The 23,000-nt window shown below is 35.6% G+C and overlaps 1 long non-coding RNA gene across 1 annotated transcript in view; it reads right to left on the reverse strand.

The window, feature by feature from the left end:
- The window catches only part of LOC121110691, a 147,646-nt gene that overhangs the window by 98,505 nt on the left and 26,141 nt on the right, over nt 1-23,000 (reverse strand). The window contains exon 2 of the long non-coding RNA XR_005859591.2: nt 3,971-4,179. This is a non-coding gene — a long non-coding RNA (uncharacterized LOC121110691). The remainder of the gene's footprint in view (nt 1-3,970; nt 4,180-23,000) is intronic.

A 23,000-nucleotide genomic window follows, 5' to 3' on the forward strand; every position in this document is an offset into this window, starting at 1 on the left:
CCACCTTTGCCTGACTTCTTACTCAAGAAGCTCTTCCAATCTCTTGAGCTTGGAAGAAGTGGTGCTTGAATGTCAACCAACTCTTTGGCCCCCACTCACCTTCCAAGGCTCTAACAGTAGGATACCTCCAAGGGGGTCCTTGAAGAGGTCAAAGTTGGCTCTCCTGAAGTTCACAGTTGCAACCCTACTTACTGCCTTGTCTCTGCCATATAAGAGTCTGAACTCCACTATCTCATGGTCATTGCACTGCAGGCTGCCCCCAACCTGCATCAGAAAGTTATCTTCCACACACTGAAGGAATCTCCTGGACAGTGTGTGTCTGTCAGCGTCTGTCATTTTCTGCTTTTCCAGAAAATATCAGAGTGACTAAAGTCCCCCAGGGAACCACTGCCTTTGATTGTAAAGCTAATTTCAGCTGTTTGTCACATTCATACATACAATATGAAATGATTCTTGTAGTAGCTTTTGGAAGGCTTTTCCATTTCTGCCTTTATGCTAAAAAACTGTGCATTAACTGTAAACAGCTAGGCACATTTACACTGAGCAAAGGCATGTGGTGAAAAGAGCTCCGAATTCCAATTTCTAGGAAGTGTCAGAAGGAAACTAGGTTTTTTCCTCCACACAGCTTTGATTCTGTGCTGGTGCAGAGATAGGCTTGTAGTAGAAAGTCAGGATCTCCAGGACATCTCAGCTCTTTGCCAGTATAAATGTAGCTCAAGATGTACCCTACAACTGTGCTGAGTCTGTTTCATGAAGAAGAATTAATCTGAATAGATTTGTTAGACTGCAGCTTGATGAGAGAGCTAAAGTGTATCAGAATGTGTTTTCACATATTACAACTATACCTAATAAAATCTATTACTTCTTGAAAATTTTACTTCATTTATGTCCTTAGGCTACAGCAGTTAGGGTTTTATTACTACTCATAGAAATGGTTGCCTGTCAGACATACTTGGGGAAATTTTAATCGAGCTAGCTTGTACTGATATTAACATTAGTGAAAAAACAGCATGGGTTTTCATCATACTTCCTATGCTCAGATGATCTCAATCTGGTTTGCAAGAAACATGCATCAGAAAGACAGTGAAGCTGTACAGAACCTCAGTTCCTGGGCTTAGGACAAGAGTAAGTGTATCTACATGCACTTAACAATGACCACAGTATAAACAAGTCCACAGCAGAGCAGCTGCACACAAAGGTGTCAGAGCATACCAAGGTATAGGCAACAAACCACTTATATTCTTTGTTCCATCCCACAAGTACTGGAAGTGACATATTTATTGTAATTTGAAGTAGGTATTCAGAACTCCTTGCTTTCTTCTGGTCTTCTCCGTGTTGCATCTCTACTAATACTGTATGTGACTATTTACACTTTCAAATGAGGTTCTGATATTTCCAGATGTTTTTTGGTGGGTGGAGATGTGAGGATTGAAGGCAAGGGGCAGTTAAGTATATTCTCTGTGTATGTTCAAGTAGGTGACCCTACAGCTAAACAGAGGTGAATATGTGACACAGCATTTGTCTTCAACTTGTCACAAAAATATTAGATTTCCCTTGAAAATATCACATCAGGTTTTGTGGCTATGTTTCAAGTGACTGAGAAAATCAAGTATCCGGGGAATGAACTGCAATGGTAACTGCCCTGATAATAAAGTATTACCTCTGTTCTTCCACGTCTCAAAAAAACCTGGGCTAACACAAGAAGGGTAAGACGCTCCATATTCTGAATAAATAAATAAATAAATAAATAAAAGAGAATAGTCATTAAAAATATAATACAATAACCATGTTCCTATTCTGCCTTCTAAGAGCAAACACCACAAGTAACATTTTAGGAGTAAATATCATCCCATGTGTTTAGTTTGCTTTATTTATTTTCTATCACATATTTAAAAGAGAACCAGTACAGTTGTCTTTTAAATACATTTCTTCAGACTCTTTTTTTCATGGTCTTCTTTAAGGTAAAGCACCCCCACAGCCCTGTGTTTCCCAGGCTACTTCATCAGAAAGGAATTTGAGAAGACAGGGCGCACTGGCTCAGCCAGGGTACAACCAGACCAGTGAGTTGACCCCTCACCCCTCCCTTCACCAACGCTTGCTCCTCCCTAGATCAACTAAATCCTTCTCTTAGAACCTTTGGTTCCTCCCCTAAACATCTCATAATTAGTTATAATTAGTCCTATGCTTCTTCCATCTTCCACATAACGTGTCTCATATTCACAGGCAGTGACCTTATTCCTAAAGATGATCCAGAGAGCTTCTCCCAGTGAATCACCTTGATGGGTTTCACACTTGAACAATGGGGCAGAAGCTCTTCTGGGACAGCCCTGAGACAGTCCAGGGAAACCTGGAGTCCTCAGTTTGAGTCCTTGCCTACCACTGCGTCTCCTCTGGGTATATGAACATTAGCCTTTGATTGCTCCTGTGATGGGCCTGTGAATAGCCCCAGGAGATGTTAATTAGGCCCCCTTTTTCTCCCCTCTTTCTCCATGCTCCTTTGTGGATGTCCAAGCACGCTTTTAAGACATAATTTAACAAACACTATGGCAGATTTAGATTCAGAGTGGCATACTAAGAATCATTGAAGTTGCCTTGAATATTGGCATCTTTACTGTTTAAATGCATAATAAAGATGTTTGGTTTAATTGCAGAAGAAAAAATGGAAGATGTATGACTCAGAAGCAGCAGCTGTTAAAGATTTAACTTGTGAAGAAATGAAACTAGGACAGATAAAAGGAAACGTGGAAGCTTCTTTGTTACCTATTTCATGGGTGTCAGATATTAAATCTATAACTACTCTAAATAAAGGACACAATATTGATGCAATAAGACTAGCTTATCAATATGCATTTGGATTTGATTAGGGACATCAATAAAAAGAACATGTTGCGAAAGGCCACCAGATGCCTTGAGGCAAATAAAAATCTCAAATGCCATCTTCACAGATGAGACAACAGCTCCAATATTATGCACTTCCTATGGATGGTAAAAGGTCCTTAAAGCTCTGATCTATATGCTTCCTGTAAACTCACATGTTGGGAGAGTTTGAAAAGAGTAAAAAGCTGTATTAATATCTTTGAATATGGAGTGGCTTCCTCTGTGATTTGCGTTATGATTGTAACTCTCTGCAGCCCAATGAAGACAGTTTGTGCAGAAGACTTTTTATACATATTTCAGATGTGTTGATCTGATAGCATGCAACATGTGGGCAAATATGGTGTTATAATGGTTATAATAACCATTTCTAATGAAGTAACCTTTCCTTATAGCTTTGAAGTCGATGACCCAAAGTTTAATGGGATTGTTATATTCAACGAAGCTCAAAGAATTATACAGGAAATGTAACACATGAACAGAGAGCATTAGTGCAGAAAATCCAACTATTCTAAAAGTATGTAGAAACTTTCAACCAAGAAAGGATCCACATTATACTGTTTGACACTAAATTCTTGGACCAGATCCCTATCTGTTGGTATCCAATAAAATTCCAATTTATAATGAGATAAGGCAGTTTGTTGTTCCCTTCTACAAGTCATTAGCAGTAAACATCATGTAAATTAAAAAGAATAAGAAATAGGATCAACCACAGGCCAAAGCAGAGGCCTACAAAATGCTTAAAGTCTGTGTATAAGTGTGAATAAATAAATTTGCAGCTCAAGAACTAGTGCTCACTTGCATTTCTAGAATAATAACACTTTCCTGGATAAAACTGAATGAATAATCAATTATCTTTAAAAAGGAATGCCTGTCTTACCTAGTAAAAGGCTACAAGCAGAACATTGCCAAATAAGAGTTTTCATCCATCTTTTTCTCTTTTGACTATTTTAGATTTTTTTACTGATAGTCTTTTCAGTTCCAGTAAGAATTTGGCCTGAATCTCTTCAATTTGCAAATGATATTTTCTTAGATTGAGGGGCTGCCTTTCACATAGTAACAGTAAGTACTTTAGAGCCACATCTTCAGATTTTACCTGTATTTCTTCTGGAGGCAAGGGTGGAGCACAAGTGCTGCAAAGGTATTTGCCATCCATTGAAGCAGAAACTCTGAAGTCCCTTAAGCAGCCAGCTGGATAGTAGGAGGTGGAGAAGGTGATAAAGGCCTGTCACTCAGCTGCAGTGTTTGCATTCCCAAGGCAATTTCCCAAACAGCAAAGCACAAAAACTGCAGAGTTAATAGTACCTGTGTAGGGTAAAGAAGAATGGATGAAGTATTACAATATTTAGGAGTACAAATATATATGTGTCATTTCAGCAGAGGTATTACAAAACCATTGAATAAATATAAGAGAGTGGACAAGGAAAACTATGATCTGGAAATACTCATGGATAAATGAGTCTGCAAAATAAATTCCAAATCTACATATATTGATCCAAAAGTAATGCCTCCAATTTATTTCCATGGAAACTGCAACAGATATAAACTGCATGATAACACTATTTGATAGAGCAAATTATCAGCCACAGAACACTATCTTTCAACATAATCTACAGCATTACCTATGCATTTTCGTCAGTAATGAACAAGAGCCTGCATGCAACACTCATAAAAATCTGCACCTGCAGAGGAGCCCCACCATCACTGTTGCTACTGGTGAAACACATCACTCACTACCTCACTGTGCTCATATCCACTGCTTGGGCTCCAGAAATGTTCAGCAACCATCAATGAATGTCAATGGGAGCAATTTTTTTCTGTATGGAGGGATTCAGAGACACAATTCATGGCAATCCCACGTCAAAAGCCATTTTGCCAGACTCCCCCTCTGCTGCCATCTGTCACACAGCAACATATAACAATGTTTGTAGGAAGGTTCAACCTCTACTGCCATACCACCAACTGCTCCTGACACTGTTGGCCATCACCATAAATTAGGAAGCATTTTTTTCAGAGCAGCCCTAATATAACCCCTAAACCTAGTTATTGCGATACAAGGTACAAAACTATCTACCAAGATACTAAGATATAATGTACATACTTGTAAAAGTTGTCTGCTGACATATGTCTGCGGTATAGGTAGGAGATGGATGCTGTAGATATAAAGCTTTTGTTAGGCAGAATCTGTTTTTTAGTAATGTGGAGTAATAATGTATTAAAGTCAGAAGGAGAAGTAATGAAGTATTAATGCCATATATTTCCTACTAAAATAAGTTTAAGCTCCTGTCAGAGGCTAAGCAAAACCAAGACACTGACTCATTATTTTCCACCTTTAACATGCTCTCTGATGTTTCCCACCTCCACCTCCAAAAAAATAAATTAATTAATTTTTAAAAAAGGGGGGGGAAATTTGAAGCTGAAGATCTCTATCTTCCCATTCCCAAATATAGTTCACAGGACAGGCTTTACTGAAGAAGATTCACAGAAGATGTACAACAGTCCAATATTATCACCATACAATACTATTCTATCATATACATTTCAGATGTGTCTATTTAAAACCTGACCTAAGGTATACTTTTGGGGATGTGGACACTTTGTGTTGTCTGTTGTGTATTTCTATGCTTTTATTTATTAATAATTTTAGCGCTACTGAAAAAGGCTGGATTGACAGCCCCAGAGGAGCAAACTCTCCATAGAAAAGAGATAGGGTCAACAGATTTCTCTGTGCTAGCTCAACAGAGTGTATCGGTGTTAACTGAGAAAAAGAGGTCAATCCCTTTGCTCATTTAGTTTTTAGCCTTTCTGATCAAACTGCCAAGTTTGCCAATTAGTACCATTTGTGCTCAATATGATCTATGATCTCCTTTGTAACAAAAGCAGAGCTGCTAGACAAACACAGTTTATGCAGGCAACCCAAAACAAATGCTCCATCGCATTTTAAAGCCTCTTTTAACCTCAGCATTATTTGAATGGACCAGCAGGAAAACATACTTCAAAATACATTTGTATACAGCATATATATACGCAACATTCACTGATAACATTCTGGTGAATCCCAAATGAAATAATTACATTAATCATTAATGTACGGAAAAAAACTTAGGAATTTGCAATACAGTTTATAATAGTTTATAGTAAGTTGTAATACACCCCATAGGCATGATATGGGAGATGAAAGAACATGTGGGAATGTACTATAAGGCTAAAAAAATGTGGCTTGAAGAGAAAGGCAAAAAACAGTTAGTAGCAATGGAGTACTAAAGTGATGTATTTTTATAAGGAAGGAAGAGATTACCCCTGGACATTTTCTGTAATATAAATTCCCTGGTATAGCACCCAGAACAGATTTTGAACAGAAGAACAATAAAACAGACTTTTATGACTTATGTGGATTGTATAAAAAATTAAAATACAATACGTACTATATTAAAATCAAACGTGGCAGATTATTTATTTATTTATTTATTTATTTATTTAAGTCTGGCAAACATAGAAAGTAGGCATGATTATCAGGTGTGTTTCTTTCCGGATTGTCAAGGAAGTAAAGTGGTCTTAAATTTATATTACATTTGCTATCTTGCTGAGGTAGCCATAGGAAACCAGTCACTCTACATCATCTGACTATTGTATTCATATTATACTACCTTTCTAAAAATGGAAGAGAAGATAAAGGTACAACCTTTTTGATGTGCACATAATGAAAGGTGTCAGAGAAGAAAAAACAGCTTTTTAAGCATGCTGAGATCCAGCAGTAAATTTTAGCACTGCGCATAAAAGCTTTAGTTATCATTTTAAAATAAGTTTCCTGCTAATACTTCCCATATGCCAATTTAATTCCAACATAATGACTCTAATATGTCAAAAAAAAAAAAAAAAAAAAAAGGCAGCAAAATTGCAAAATCCCAAAATAAATTATTCAGACACTTCTCATTACTGATACAAGACTATCCTAGCTAAGGTAAAACTGTCCATAAAAGATTGAGTTCACATATGCTCTTCAGTAAGATATAGTAGCTTTAGAAAAATCTTAAAAATACATCTGAAATTGCAGAAAGAATTCTTATTGAAATCATCTAGCTAATTAGAATAAGGCAGTAAAAATGTGTTCTTTTTGTTCTGTTGGGTTAAATGCATGTCACAAATAAAAGAAATACTCAATAGCAGTATCTTTCACTGCGTAGATGTGTTTGGACTACCTGTATAAGAATCAGGCAGCAAAATATGCTACCAAAAGTTTTTGTTTATGATTTACCCCACCCTCATCTCCGAAAACATTCCCTTTCTCCTATTAGGTCTTTATGATTCTTTTGTCCTCTGTGGACTGTACTACTATTTGTCTTTCACTGTGAAGCAAGGAATATCACTGATATAGCTCAGAGTGAAAAGAAACGTTAATACAAGTCTGTAAATGTTGACAGCTTGTTAAAAACTTTGAGAAGGGTTCACCAGATTTTTATTGTGAAGAATTTTGAATGACTGTTGAAAGTTTGCTCAAAGCATGAAGACCTTGTCCCAAAGTTTCTACTAAACCGATTGCCCAGGCATGACAAGGATATGTACAAGGAAAACACTATGAAAAAATGTTTGTAAACAAGTCAACTATTTTTCCAAGATTTCACTATGGACAACTCAGAAGTAGTTTCAATGTATGTTTGACCTGGCCATTGATTTCAGCCCTATATTGAGTGAGTTCTCATGTATTTGTTAAACCAATGAATAATCACAAAAATAAACAAAGTTTTTATGCATATTTTCTGGTACAGAAAGCATCTATACCAAACCATCATGGTCATAAAGAGGATTTCAATTTTTAGTTCTACTCTAGTATTTTCTTTCAGCAGAGCAACAGCTCCAACCTACTGTAAAGAATTATAAGATCCTCAAAAGAATGTGTTTGTAGGTGAATATTATTTTAAGAAAATATACGTCAGTCATAAAATCAGTCATTCTCAAATGAGGAAATGTTTCCAAAAGGTCACGAAATGACTGATGTGATGTTTACAATGATACTGCAAAACCTAGCATTATGGGTATTCTATTATATAGCTGCTATGAAAAGTCAAACCTCTATGAGTAGTGTGCTATTAATCACCCTGACTTGTGTCCCCAGCAACTTCTTACTGACTGGGATATTAAGAGAAACAAGTTTGTGACACTACACAACATTGTCGTTAAGTGTCCTACCGTGGAGGTCAGCAACACATGAATACAGCTGAAAAAGAGGAAAGACTTCTAAAAGAGATTGATATGTGTGCAATAATGCAAGCAAAGGAACAACATTTTCAATTATGAAAACAAGTGCTAATTCTTTTGAAGCTTGTCCATATGCTTGACCATACGCTCCTTTACTGTACAGTTGTGTTACCACTGTGAGAATATGAGCACATGAACAAGAGTATATGATTTTTTTGTTTTTGTTAGTGCTTAACCATAATCTTCTCCTCTTTTGCTTGAGATGTGGATTACATTGATGCATACCACAAGAACCTTAGAATCTCTTTTCTACCTCCCATTACATTATTTCTATCATGTTGATATGCAGTAACCTTTTTCTTCCTTGCTTGAAAATCATTCTTCTACCTATGCAGGAAGTATTTTGTAACCCTGATACTTTAAACTTTCCCCTCATCCTGAAGTGGAAAAAGATCTGTCAATAACTAGTATTATTTCAGAACATCATATGCTCACATTTCTTAGTTTTTATCCCTGGGTTATGTCATAGAAATAGTTTTAGAACTAACCCAAGAAGAAAAATACAAAATCTGAGATTTTGGATGTGTTATATGATTCACATGTCATACAATACACTTTTGTTATTCTTGACCAAGATGTAATGGACTTGAGTGTGTGAGAGTGACTCGAAGAAGAATATTAGTATTTCTTTCCTCCCAGAATCATCTTTACTCTTTCAGTTTTAAATATCCCTATCTTCACACGCAACCAAACTCTTTGAAGTGAATACCTTTCTGTGATCTTATTTTTGTTATTAGTAATATTACCCTCCAGTTATCTTATCAATTGTCACTTTTAACATGAAGTGTGATGAAGGTTGGTTGCTACTTTTTGAAAAAAAAAATACGTTTTTCCTTTTTGAGACATTATTATTAGATATTTGTCGTAAAATGTAGACAATTTTTAGCCTTTCCACAAAGTCCTTGAAACTTTAAGCTCTTTTGTAAAATGGTAAATAGCAGTCATTTCATAAAAGAAATGAAAAATTTGGTCTTTTCTGGTAATTACTGATTTCACCACATCACTAGTAGATGTATATCTCACTATGTGCAACTTTCTCTGGAGCTTTCTAAAGAAGAACCAGTTAAACAGGAGTGAACTGTATGTCTGGGTTTGTTGCTGTCCTTAGATCTATTCGTTGTTCCTGTATTTCTTTTATATTCCACTGAGTTCCCAAGTCTTGAGTTCTCTGCAACACACTGGCAGTCTGTGACAAACTCTGTTCTCACATATAATTCAAAAGATAAAATAGTAAAAAGGGGAAATTGGATAGTCAGTCTTCTGTGCTTGGATTCCTTAGGATTTACTGGTTCAACTGTTTTCTCAGCCATACCTCAGTCAGAAGGGTATATTACATCTACCCTTGCTTCAGCAGCTGCTCCTTAATGTGTCACCAGCGTGCCATTCATAAACAGAAAATCTCCTGAACCTCATAGTTCAGGGTCTGGCTGCAATTCAAAGGAAAGAAAACATGTCTTTCCCACTGACTCTAAGGATGCACAAATGTTTAACTATCCAGCGCTAATGATGAAAAAGACCAACTTCTATGGATTGGAATTAAAAGATGTAATTCTTGCAGATGAACAAAGTCACATCAATTGATTTGAAATTAGAAACCTCTATTATATTTTTCTTCATTTACCCACTGAACATCTCATTTTGAATGATATGCTTTCAAGAAACAAGGTTTTAATAAATAATATATTTTAAAGGTAGAAATGGCTATTTAAATCACCTAGATTCATTTCCTGATAATGAATGTCATAAAATATTGCCTTCTATTTTTTTTGTATTGAACTGGTAGTTTTTCTTTCCCTGATGGCATCATGGTAGCTTACTCATCCAAACCTCATACAATGCACTTTGTAAAGACCCTCTTAATGTGTAGATTATTCAGTTCACCTATTTTGTTCTCATTTGTTAAGTTCTTCTTACATGTTTATCGTTTTCTAAAAAGCATTTTTTGTAATTATTATTTTAAAAGTCATAAATACCATTGAATCATTAGTCATGTTTAGATTATTCACTCCATTTTTATGCTCAGGAAGAGCTGAAGCTCTTGTAATAGACTTTATTTCCAAATATTGATAAGGAATTAGTCAAGAGTGGAAGAATTTTTCCAGAATATTTGTGCACACTGCTTCAGAGAATGTCACATCAAAACGTGAAAACAAAATCTATTTTTTACAAAAGAGTGTGTGGTATAATAATTACAGGAATACATTCTTTTTGTTATCTGTGGGCAAAATGTCATTTCAATGAACATAATTGTGACTACATACATCAGCTATGCAATTTACTGAGGTTTCAAGTTGTTTCAAAAATACTAGAGCCCAACGATAACTCTGTCTTGGGAGAGTAGATATTCTTCAGGTTCAGTTGCTCCTCCAATGCAAAATGTAGGCATGAAGAAATATGGGCACAATTTAATATTACCCCAGTGTCCTCCTATGGTGTTTTGAATGACACAGCATATGCGCAATGCAGTCAGAAAGTTCATTTTGTTAGCACCTGAACTGAGGGCACACTACATATCATATAATCTCATTTCCCAAGGCAGGGCTTCTGCTGTCAGTTGTATCTCTGAAGATACAAAACACTACAGCTGCTTCCTAATATTTGGTTATGTACTATCTGAGGTCAGATGAGGCACACAACAAAAAAAGGAACAAGTTGTAATTCCTCCCATTTGCTGTAAACACACACATAATGTACATAACCCGAGTGGATAACAAACTTCTTTGGAAAGGGGTGATTAAAGATATTTAAACCCGCAGATTTAAAATGGCAACTGATACTCAACCTGATAAGAGATTTTGAAAATAGAACTTTTTTTAGGAAAATATAAGCAAAATGAGAAAAAAAATTCCTCAGAGTTATAAATATCAGCACTTCACTTACTTATTATTATTATTATTTTTAATTCTGCAGTTTCTGTGGAATCAAATTCATCAGATTCCTTTGATCGGGAATGGTGGGATTCTAAAATGAAAAAATAAAATTTACAGAAAGTCCTCTCTAGATAAAGTGTTTTTGGAGATGGAGGCCAAAATTATCCCCAAAATTAAGAGAGTTTTTCTTTGACGGGAAGAGAGAACAATGTTGACTATTTGTAAACTGCAGAAAGAGGTAAGAAATTAAATCACTGGGTAAAATTTGAAATACAATGTATTTGTGAGGGATTTAGAACCTGCACCATAATGCTGAACAAAAGATAATTCCACCAAAGCCCTCAAACTTTCTCATCTCTATAATGAAGTATTCAGCAAATTAATAGCAACTGAGAAGCATACTTAATCACACCAAATGTTAATGTCGTTCTTAAAAATAATCTTTCTACTCACATTTTTCCCAAAATTATTTTTTCATACTTCTGAGATAGAGTTTCTGCTAGTAGAAATGGACACAGCTCCATTGAAAACACCTGAGCTACAGTAATTTACCTCCACCAAGGTTCCACAGGTCAACAGTATAAAATCATTATTTCGACTTTTACAGTATCCCAGTGGCATTGCAGATTTGGTTTTTTATTTAAGTTATAAATTTCTCTACTCATTCTGCTTATATTCTTTGCCTTCTCACTTCTTAATGTGTACCTTCAAGTTAAGATATTTCTTTGTAATTTTGTTCAAAATTCTGCAACTGTATAAAATTCCTTTGCACATGCCAGGAACAGATAATTATTCCCAGAGGGTTTTGACTGTAAAGGTATGGACTCATTTATTACATTCAATTACATATATTCCAAATTAAAAATATTTTTTGTTTCTGATAGATTTGTGAAAAACATTATTATATCAATTCCAAACTGAAATGTCTGGTTAAAAGGCATAGTGATATAAAAGGAATTTCTAGAGGATGCAGACTTGTACGTTTTTCTCTCCAGTTTTTGTACTAGGCCAAAATAATTCAGTTCTGTAACTTTTCTTAAAACCCAAACAAGGAGAAGAAAAGGACTGTTTTGTTATTTTTTATGAGAGAATAGAATGACTGACACAATGATCAGATTGTATTTCCCTTGCTCTTTACAGCCAATAGAGGTTTTAACATATAAGTTAGATTGAGCTTTTCTTCACTCTTTCTCTCTGGGTTTCACACCTTGGATGGGGGTGTGTGATTCAAAACCACCCTTCCTCATAAGATTCATTTTTCCTGTAGCGTGGTGTGTCTATTTTGTTCTGCCCTCACATAGAATGATTTCTTCCACTCTGTCCTGGAAACAAGGATGCAGAGCAGAGATGCTGCCTCCTCACTGCAGTGTGTGATAAACATCTCCCTTCTGCTCTCTGTCTCTACCCTGACGCAGTAATAGACAATACTGTGAGAATTTTTGCCCCCAAGGGTTTTATTTATTGCCTGTATTTGCTTAAACTGAAAAGACCACACTTGGAATAGAATATTCTATCTTTCCCAGGAAAGTACATCTAAGAAAGAACAAGTCCATATTTGTCTGCAGGCATTTCTATTGCAATTTCAGTACAAAAGACATTATCCCATCACAAAATTCACAGTGTTTTACTTAAGTAAGTATTCCAGAGCTTTCCTCAGGTAAGACTTACTTTCTTTCTAAACAATTTCCACAGTACTGAGAAAACAAGAATTGTTCCTGTCATCTGAAACAGTTGTACATGTACATCCGTTCCTAGGAGTAAAAAGATAAAAGAAAAAAGAAACAGAGAAATCTTGAAGTAAATACAGAAACGTAAAAGAGAGAAGAGGAGCTGCCTTATTACTTGGTAATATGCTACCCATATATTTTATCCCTTCTTTTGTATTGTCTCTGAAACATAGTTCTTGACAGGTAAGTTTAAAAAAACTAGGGAAGATTTAAGAACAAACAGACCAAACGTATCGCAAACTCTTCAAATATATCAAAAGAATCCCACAAGCAAGACTGTGGATCCTTTAGACCACCAGGGTGCAATCAAACAGGATCAAAAGTCTGCAGGGAAAGTAAATGATTTATTGGCATGAGTCTATACCAGAGAGGATGGTGTTATCCTCAGATTAGTCTTTACAGGTAATGAGAGTACAACCACAACAGAGATAAAAAAAGATCAAAAAGAGCTGATGGAACAAGTTCAGAAATACAATTGAAATCAATCAAAAAGACCAGACTCTGTTCATCTGAAAGCTCTGTGGAAGCTAGAGGATCGAGTAGCCATCCTAGTAATGTACACATGCCTTACACTCATCCTGAGAAAGAACTAAAGTAAAAGACTGACTTAATTCTCTGAGATTTGCCAAGGAAAAGTCTAGGGACGAATCTAGGAACTCCAGAAATAAACCTATAATTCCTTGCAGAGATGAACACTTTAAAGGTTTCCTAATTTGCACTGTTCATTGAGAATCACACTGCTGATAGCTATATTTTATTAAGTAGCAGGTAGAAATGAAAGAAAAATCATGATCAGGAAAAGTGATGTTTCCCTTTCATTAAAATACTTTTTTTCCTGTTTGCTTCTTTCAGTGAAAAAATTAATAAGAAAAGGCTTATCAATATAGTGAAAAAAATATACCAGATCACATAATTGTTGTGACTAGTGGGTTGACAATATAAAGTCATGGAAAGGCTGTATGTTAAGTAAAACCATCAAAGAATCTTAATTATCGAGGTATACTATACTTACAGAGCATTAGGTATAATTACACCTTCTTCTGTAAAAATTACTTGTAATGTAAAGCCTGACTATTAAAGATCCTTCTATGTAATACAGTAGAAAATTCCAAAATTTTACTGCAGGCAAACAATGTCCGCCAAAATTTCCTCAAGGCAGTGATGCTGAGTTGCGGGATCAAACTCTGTAACTACATAGCAGTTATAAAGCAGGTATGTTTATTCATGCTTCTACACACGGGTAGTGCCTCCTGGTGGTCGTGGGGATGAAGGCCGTATGTCACCATCGCAGTGTACTTCTGACCCTGGTGTAGTTTTAGGAAGTATTCCAGCTTCAACTGGTTGAGTTTCTAGGATGTGGCTCCTTGGACCAATCAGCAGACTCCTTGGATTACAGTTGAGGTACCCCTTATCTTTCCCATTGTTTGTGCTCAACTACTTTTACAATTCTAACAATATAACAAATTAGCATTTCATTCAATACAAACTGTATTGAGTAACTAACTAACTTCAAGAAGGGAAAAAAGAAAACCAGGATTCTGATAATGACTTGTGGTGGAAGAAAAATATGTCCTAAGGAATTATTACAGCTAGAAAAGTACGCAAATGAGGATTTTTTTCCTTCTTGTAACTTGTTAAGTAACGTCAGCCTAAGAAGTGAAAGGCACATATCTAGATGTTCAGTTAAACAAAACTCATGACTGTGCTGCTTTGTCACATCATTATTGCAGGCATTTCTAAAAGATCTTCCATCTAAGAGAACTGATTATCTCTAATCGGTGTAAGAAAGTAAGCAAAATAAATTACCGATGGTAATAGGATATAATTAAAACATTTGGTTTATATTCATGCACTAAAAATTACCTTGTGTTTCAAAATGTTGGAGATAACAAAAAACTGGTTAATCTCAGACATAAAAATACATAATAATGGAGACAAAAATATTGAAATGAAGTCTGTTGTATTCCATCAAGATAGTGAAATATCTTTATATACTCGTATATATGCATGTGTTCATCTTTCAAAGCAGCTGCTGCAGTCAGGTAATTGAGGAAATCAGCAGGACATCACTAGAAGTTTTGTGCATGGACATAATAATTTGGTGCTATTTATTCATTGTAGATTCATTTATGTGCACTACTAAATTCAAGGTGGAATTCCCTTACTCTGGTCAGGTGATAGTAACTCAGAGATGGAACTTGATTTTCTGTCGTTATGGTAATAACTGTCAGCTGACATTTTCACACTTGATGATGAGATAGTCTAGGAAACCTAAAACCAAATCAGATCATTATGATTACCTGATATGTTGTCAAAGGGTATAATGTAAACACCCTTCAAGTCAATACCTCAGAAGAAAAGGAGGAGCTCAAAGCTCCATCAGAGGTTGGATCTTCACAGAAGTGGAAGATAACTGGTGAAAAATCAGTATTTAATTGTATATCACACTAGGAAGAGAACAATTGTCAGCAATGGGGAGCTCTGTCCTGCTTTGTGCATTGGTTGCTGCTTCTGTTTGGATGTATGATGATGACAACGTAAATATAATACAAAAAAAACCTTAAAAATCTAAAGTTAATAAGGTAATGTTTCTATTTATAGTTCAGCAATAACTAAACCTGGATATAAATAATTTGGTGTAGATTTCCTGGCAAATACTCTGTGAGCAGCAAAGTATCAGCTTTTATGTTTTGTTTGTTTGTTTGTTTTTAGCAAAAAAGTACATGCTTTCCAAATTGAAAAAACTGAATTTCCAAACACTGCTATCTAATGTGTTAAATAACCAAACAAATAACATAGCAAAATCAAGTCCATCCTGAAATGTATTACCAGACATCCTCTCCCTCCCCATTCACTTCCCTCCACAACACAACTAATAATTCCACCTAGAATAAAAATATAAACCATAACTAACAGAACCTATTGCTGCAATTTAGGCTCTGCAGACAGTAATTAAGCACAGGTGGTTGTGACACTGTTTTCTCCACTTCTATTAATGAGGAAAACTCTATATAAAATGAGGCACAAACTTAAGCAGGATGCTGATACTCTATATGTGCTGAAGAGTTGGGCTAGGAAAAAGGTACAAAAAGGTCTTTCAGGTACTGCAAAAAAAATGAAAGATAGTATTTGACTTGTGTGTTATGTTGCCCCCAGTGGACAGTGCACAGGGAAAGACTTTAGAGCTTGCCACATATGCAAAAATATAAGCCTCATCAAGGAAGCAGTCCTAATATCACAGTAAAGAAAACACTACTTGAAAGTGTATTTTAGTTCAGACATTTTTCTTTAAAGTAACACCCTATTCCAGCACTTTCATCTTTGTTTCCACAGGTAGTTTTTGCAGGAACAGATAACAACTAAATAGGTAATATACATATATATCCTACATTTACTAGACAATATATTTGAAAGAGTAATATATGACAGTAGGTCCTACTTTAGGGTATGAGTTTAAGTCATTTACAGTTAAGTATAGTTTAGACATGGACTGGCTAGTTCCCATCATCTCTGTGCAACAGCTTAGAAACAAATGGTATAAATATTGTATTGTCCCTACAAGAATGAGGTGGACAATTCTGGTTCTGATACATATTTATTACTGTTAAATTTGAGAAGAGTATAAGCTGAATGTGATTTTGTAGCTGCCAGCATTTTAATAAATGGATAAAAAGAATCAAGGATTCTGGCTGTGTTAGAAACCAGTATCAGTATCACTTGGGTCTTGCTAATAGTACTGCAAATAAGGAAGGCAAAGGTGTAATTTTGTGGGAATTGCTACCACTACATGAAAACATTGTTGATGTCATGAGATGAGAAACAATATGGTTTACTGGCAGGGAAAATATGCAGTTAAAGACCATAGCATTGGGCTGAGTTCCTCTGACATAAAGTATCTGTTGTCTAAACCCCATGTTTAACTCCTGCCCAAGGAGATGCCCTTGGTTACCTCAGATAACTCTTCAATGTGACTGATATGACAAAAGATTTGCATGAGATTCATGTCCTTCTGGAGTGGCAGCTGGAAGCCAGATGTAATTCCCCAAGGCATCATGGATGGAGCAAAAAGGTATATTTGCAAGTCCTCAAAGCAGTGAATGACTGCTGAATATTCTTAGCCATACACATTATCTTTTTCAAGAGAAAATGAAAAGCCTATGAACAGTTACAGGGTATTGCTGAGTGAGGCTCATGGACACCTGGATAGCTTATCAAAGAGAGATATAGCAGTATTCAGAATGACTTCTCTTTCTGTTCTGTATGGAAGGAAAACCATACAGAATTATGATTATGAGACATCTGCATCTGGAAAGTGATATTATCATATTTATTTTCTGAAAGAAAGAACATTGCCACTCCTCCCCAGGTTTGTGGAGAAAAAGAGTGGATACTGTGATGGGCTTAATATAGTATTTGGCATTCCCCCCCCCCCCCCCCCCCCCCCCCCCCGTTTTTTTTTTAATTAAAGTTTTTGATTTAATGAAGATATAACACAAAAATACTGAATTCAATTATTCGTAGTTTTGTGTGAGGACCAACATGTACAAAAATTTTCATTAGTAAAGTAATAGCAAAAATAATGGTGCCAGAAATGAAAGGCAGTTTGACCTGGGGAAAAAAAAAATCTCTTTTAATTCTAGAATTGTTGACAGGCTAAGTGCCAAAATGCACAGAGAATTTGCATAAAGAAATTTTATCCATTTCACCAGTGAGATCACTTAACATGTCTTTTTACCTCTACACATCCTTTTGACTCACCTATGTATGACTGCATGTTCAGTGGCTAAGCTGTCCCTGGGACCTGATTATTTTGGAATCCTCTCTGCAGGTATAAAGAGCTAGCTGTAAATACAATAATTTACTCCCTATACAATTCACCTCTTTTCCAGTTTCATCCACTGTCTAATGAAGGTCTCACAGCTCAAATATTGACTATTTTCTTTTATCTACAGCAGTATATATTTTATTAGTTTCAATTTTTAGATAACAATTTTATACCTTAAATATAACTCCAGGTGGGTTCCAATAGAGTAAAAGTAACTAGCCCCTTGTTTCCCTTTAGCTAGAGGACTGGCTGCAATTGTTAGGAGAGCTGTCAATCTCCTCTTAATACAGTCAAGTCGTTTGGAGGCAAACGCAGGCCAAAGGGGAAAACCCTGAATGAAATACTTCTGAAGCTGATTATAAAGGAAGCAGAGTGCTAGTCAAAGGTGCAGCTCCAACAGACTCTGATTAAGAGTCTCCTGTAAAATAAGGACCAGAGAATAAGTCATTAATTTTATGGCTATTTTTTCCCACTGCTTGGTTTTTCATAAGTTGGACTTCCTTCCAGGATAATTAACCACTAAACATTTTACAAGCAATCCAAGTGCGGAAGCAGTAGAAGATGAATTGCACTTATGAAGTAATTGACAAAGGGTATATTGGGCCTTTTAAGCAATGATATTGTGCATCTTAATACAGGAAGAAAGGATCCTTTGTACTGCAGTTTGATAGGTCATTAGTTAATTCTCAGAACTCTGTACAAGGTAATAATGACTCAAGGCTAAAATGAACCCGCCTGGATTTTGGAGGGGAGGAATCCTACCTCAAAAATATCTCCAGAGAAAACACTTAATGTTTGTGTCTTGGCATTATCAAAATACCCCCTGTGTTATCTTAGATTAATTCCCTGGCTATTTTCTTTTCTTTTGACAGCAAAGTCAGAGCTGACAAACCAAGGCAGTTCTCAAGGAAATTCAATTACTGAAATGTCTGACAGCTTGCTTTGCTGCTTGTAACTAAAGTTTTGAAAGTTACATGCTGCATGTATAATATGGTTTTCACTACAAAGGAATAGATTTGCATTTTCTAGGGGGAAAATCATTTTAAAGCTGTAGGAGTCTAATGATAAAAGATAAAAAATGAAATGCTGAAGTTCCTATTTTGCAAAGAAGTAAAGTAAATTGAGTGGCTGCCACATGAAACTAGAAAAACACTGTTTTCTTAAAAGCAGAATTTACTTGCCTTTCCATGTAAATGAGGGAATGCCAATCATGCTGAATAGTACTTGAATATATCATTTTCTAATTAGTCCATATGATGCAAGATGTAAAGGTTTATAAGCTTTCCAGTAAACCAGGAAAATTTTGTTTGTTCCTATCTCAGTGTCAGTAACTTGAGTTATGGATCTTGTCAAGTGGTATCTCTCTCTTTTTCATCTAATTATTTTTAGAGATTGGGAAATGATGAAAAACCTCTTGGTCATTGCACTTGCTGAAAGCAAGGCAAACTACTTTTGCCCTCTTTTAAACTTTCTATTCTTTTCTTTTCACCAAAAATCTCTAAACCAAGAAAAGACACACCCATAAGCATGTTATATAAATGCTTAGTTAGCCACCACCAGCTATCATATAGGTAGCGCATAGGCAGAACCAGACCTTCAAATAGGACCTTAGCCTCTCTTGAAGTTCCTCGGTCAAAATTTGTCATCTAGTGACTTCAGGAGCCATTCAAATCATTAGATGTTTTCCTAACAGTTATGAAAGATTTCTTAGTGCTTGCTATTTTAACTCTGAACAGCTGTCCTGGTTTGGCACTGCTTCCTTGAAAATCAAGCAACTGTTGTCCATCTCTTAGGTATTACCCTGGTGGTGAGTGTATGCTCCTGGGAAGAACTTTCAGCCTCCACATTCACTGAGCTGTAGGCTAAACTACTCATGAGGAAGAAGAGAGGTGCAGTGGGAAGTGGAACCATCCATTGTGCTGAAAGAAAATTTCAAAAAAGGACAGTTAGGAGCTCTACCCTATTTTTTTTTTTTTTTTTTTTTCCCAAGGCTATTTATTCATTTCATATGCAACTGCCATTGTGTAAATACAAACAGGTTCCTGCTCACACAACTTGGTACTGTAAGCACATTCTACAGCCACGTTGAATCTTGCTTTATTGTCTCATGGCTCAGCTTCAGCTGGAGGAGAAAACCATCTTTTCCCTAACAGTATGACTTAAATAGTACTTAGTGCATTGTCACATAGCTCATCTTGACTGGAATTAGTACCTACAATTTACCACTGAAAAAATATATCAGGCTTAGTGTTTTTGACTGTGTCAGTTTAAAAATGTAGTCTTTGCTTCACTACTGTATCACTCCTGCTTTATACCAGAGAAATTCTATTACAGAAAATGGGCTTATGCGAGCATAAAATTAGAATAACACAGTGATGAATCAGGTCCCAGTTTTCAGCAAAAATAGGTCTGTGTAAAGAAGCAAGCTGTAAACTTTCCCAGCATGCAAAAACTCTTCAAAAAGTCTTGCTTTAGATTTCCTGTATCACCAATCTAGATTTAATGTAAAATCATAGTTACTGAACCATTACAGAGTACAGACACTTAGTGCATAGTAGCTATTGTAACCAAACTACACTCACAACTTTTTTCAGCCAGATTGTTAACATCACAGGTAACTTTAAAAGTGTGTTGTACCTCAGGAACATCTACCAGATGTTCCCCAAGGAGTTGGGCTTGCAAATCCATTTTCCAAGATGACAGAAACCATCCAAGAGCCTAAGCCTTTGGGAGTTAAGCTCTTATGTGTGGATGCATTATCTGATAGGGAAAGTAGACAAATTCACTCTAGCACAAAAATTTGCTACCCTCGATCCATAAATTCAGAACATAGACAGTAGCCAGCTGTGCATGAGCCCAAGGAAAATGGGAAGAGTTTACCATGTGTTTGCTCCACCCACAAGCGATACATGTGACTAAGGGGTTTAATAATCGTATCTTCCTTGAGGATTGGACTTGGAGAATTTCATTCCATTTCTTTTCTTTCTTTAAATTTATCAACAGAGCTTTGGGTTAAATTTGAGCTAGTGACCTTAGTTATTTCTGTGCTGCAGCTTACACATACACAAGCTGAATTTGCCAGTTAATGGAGGGTACCTGCAGTTTCCCAGAGACTGGGAAGGGTACCTGTAGTTTCCCAGACATTAAACCAACCTAGAGAGATGTAAAGAGACTTGTGCTGCTGTGGATCTTCAACTACAATAAAACGTGCAAATTGTGATAGTTTAAATCTAGCTTAAATATACAATAAGTGCATAATTCACATCTACTGCTACAGTACAGCTAGGTTCATCAGAGCAAAAAAATAAATACACTCTGCTATTATTTCTGAGAGTTGGTGTAGACTCCTCCTTATTTAAAAAAATACATATAGTATATGTATAATAACAAAAACTATATATATAATATAATGAAAAAATATTGCTCAAGGTGTATTCAGGTGTTAGAACTTGACAGGTGAACAAGCAACATAATTTTAAAACAGATTTTTAAAACAGTGTTTCTTTCAGAAGGTCTAGATGTGACACTTAAGATCTCAAAGGATTTGGCTCTTTTATACAAATTCAATACACTATTTTAAGGTTTTGTGCTAATGATTTTGATGTATTGTTACACACGCTCAGTGTGTTTGACTATAGCAGGGATTAAATAAATAGTGTTTTAAGGATTTAAGTTTGAGAGGAAAGGATTTGGCTATGTAAATTGAGGTCTAAGAGGTTCTTGGTTCGTTAAACATGTCTTTGGGGTCTTGTATCACCTTCACTCTTCAAGACTGCTATGTAAAATACTTTCAGATACATAGGATTACATAGAACAAAACCCAAGAGATGTATTAAACAGCTATTAAATTAGCTTCACAAATATATATATCTATATATATTTCAAGTCTAGACAGGCAGTTTATATAAACAGAGAAAACAAATGATTTACTATGGATTCCGTTACTCCTTGGCACAAATAATCACACTTCCTTGATATCATTTCCTCTCAAGGGAATGGATGTACTCAGAAATCCCAGAGTAAAATTATTAAGGACTAGATTAACATATAAAAGAACATATATAAATATAAAAACATATTTGGTTTTAAGTCTGACTGGCTGTAAAGATTGCCTTTTTGGACTCCTCATAGGGTGCACCCCACGTGTCATTTTCATTAGTTCAGTGGGGAAGCAGGAACTGGTTGAGTATTGTACAAGATTAAATTTCAAATTTATAAATCACACTAAATATTTCAACTATGTTTGTCTAGAAAAAAAAAATCTATAAATTGCCTTTATTAAAAATAAGGAAAACCTGATGGTGAGAAATTAATGAATGATCTCCTTTGAGTATCAACTACTAGTACTGCATCACTGACCTTGCTGCTAAAAAATTACAGTGCAAATTCAAATTTCAAAGAATTGAAAGTAGATTTTGTGCTATCTGACTGAACAAAAGTCAGACTAAAGAGAAAGGACAAAAAACAAAAAACAAATCCAACTCAATCCTGAGAGATAACAGCCAGCATTCTTAAAAATTCCTTGCTATTTTTTGTGTCAAAATGCTAAATAACATCAAAATCTGAATTTTCTAACAGGTGCTTAGTTTTATGTGCAGGCTCATTAAGACTTTTTCAGATTTATTTACTGTCAAATTTAAAGACACCTACATATCATGGAAGTATTAATCATGCAACAGTCATGGAAGTATTAATCATGCAAGAGAAAAGTGACTGATATTTTCCACATTGCCACATCAACAGAAAATAGTTTTCATATTACTCTTTTCATACTAATAGAAACATTGAACAGTTCAGAGTGAAGATAGTGCAAGACTGTCATAGTGCTTTCATAAATCAGCAGCTGTGATTTATGGGCACCTTCTTCTGTCCTCATGTCTATGGATTAACCACACAGAGATTACTCAGAAAGAATTACACAGACAAACTGTCTGATTTCTGTATAGATGTATTTAATAAAACATAAGTGATAGATAGCAATTCAGCTAGATTTTCTTCAATGGTATTTCAATAGTATTCATAAAACCAATATGTAAATGTTCATTATTTCATCATATTTACTGTGTTTATCACTATTTGAAGAGCATGTTTTTCTGATCTGATTACACTGTATGATCCCTGACTGAAAGTATCAAGACCCAAGACAGATAATGCAGTGAGTCAGAAACAGAGCAAGATAATCAATAACAGAAACAAAAAAGCTAAAATAACATAATACCAATGTCTAGGCTAAGTATTGATGTTAAGGAGATAACCAGTGTCTGTAATTTGATTTGCTTGTCCCATAGTCCAGTCCATAAATATAAATTTGTTTTGCTGACTGTTACATGGGGCGTGATGCCTAAATTGATCCACCACTGTTCTGTGAAAAACCCAGCCTTGCACCAGCAGAATTCCATGGGATACAGCCATATTACTATACAGTACACAGCCCACCAGAGCCTCATC

This window comes from Gallus gallus, chromosome 4 (genome assembly GCF_016699485.2).
Source record: "Gallus gallus isolate bGalGal1 chromosome 4, bGalGal1.mat.broiler.GRCg7b, whole genome shotgun sequence".
Classification (NCBI taxonomy): Eukaryota; Metazoa; Chordata; class Aves; order Galliformes; family Phasianidae; genus Gallus; species Gallus gallus.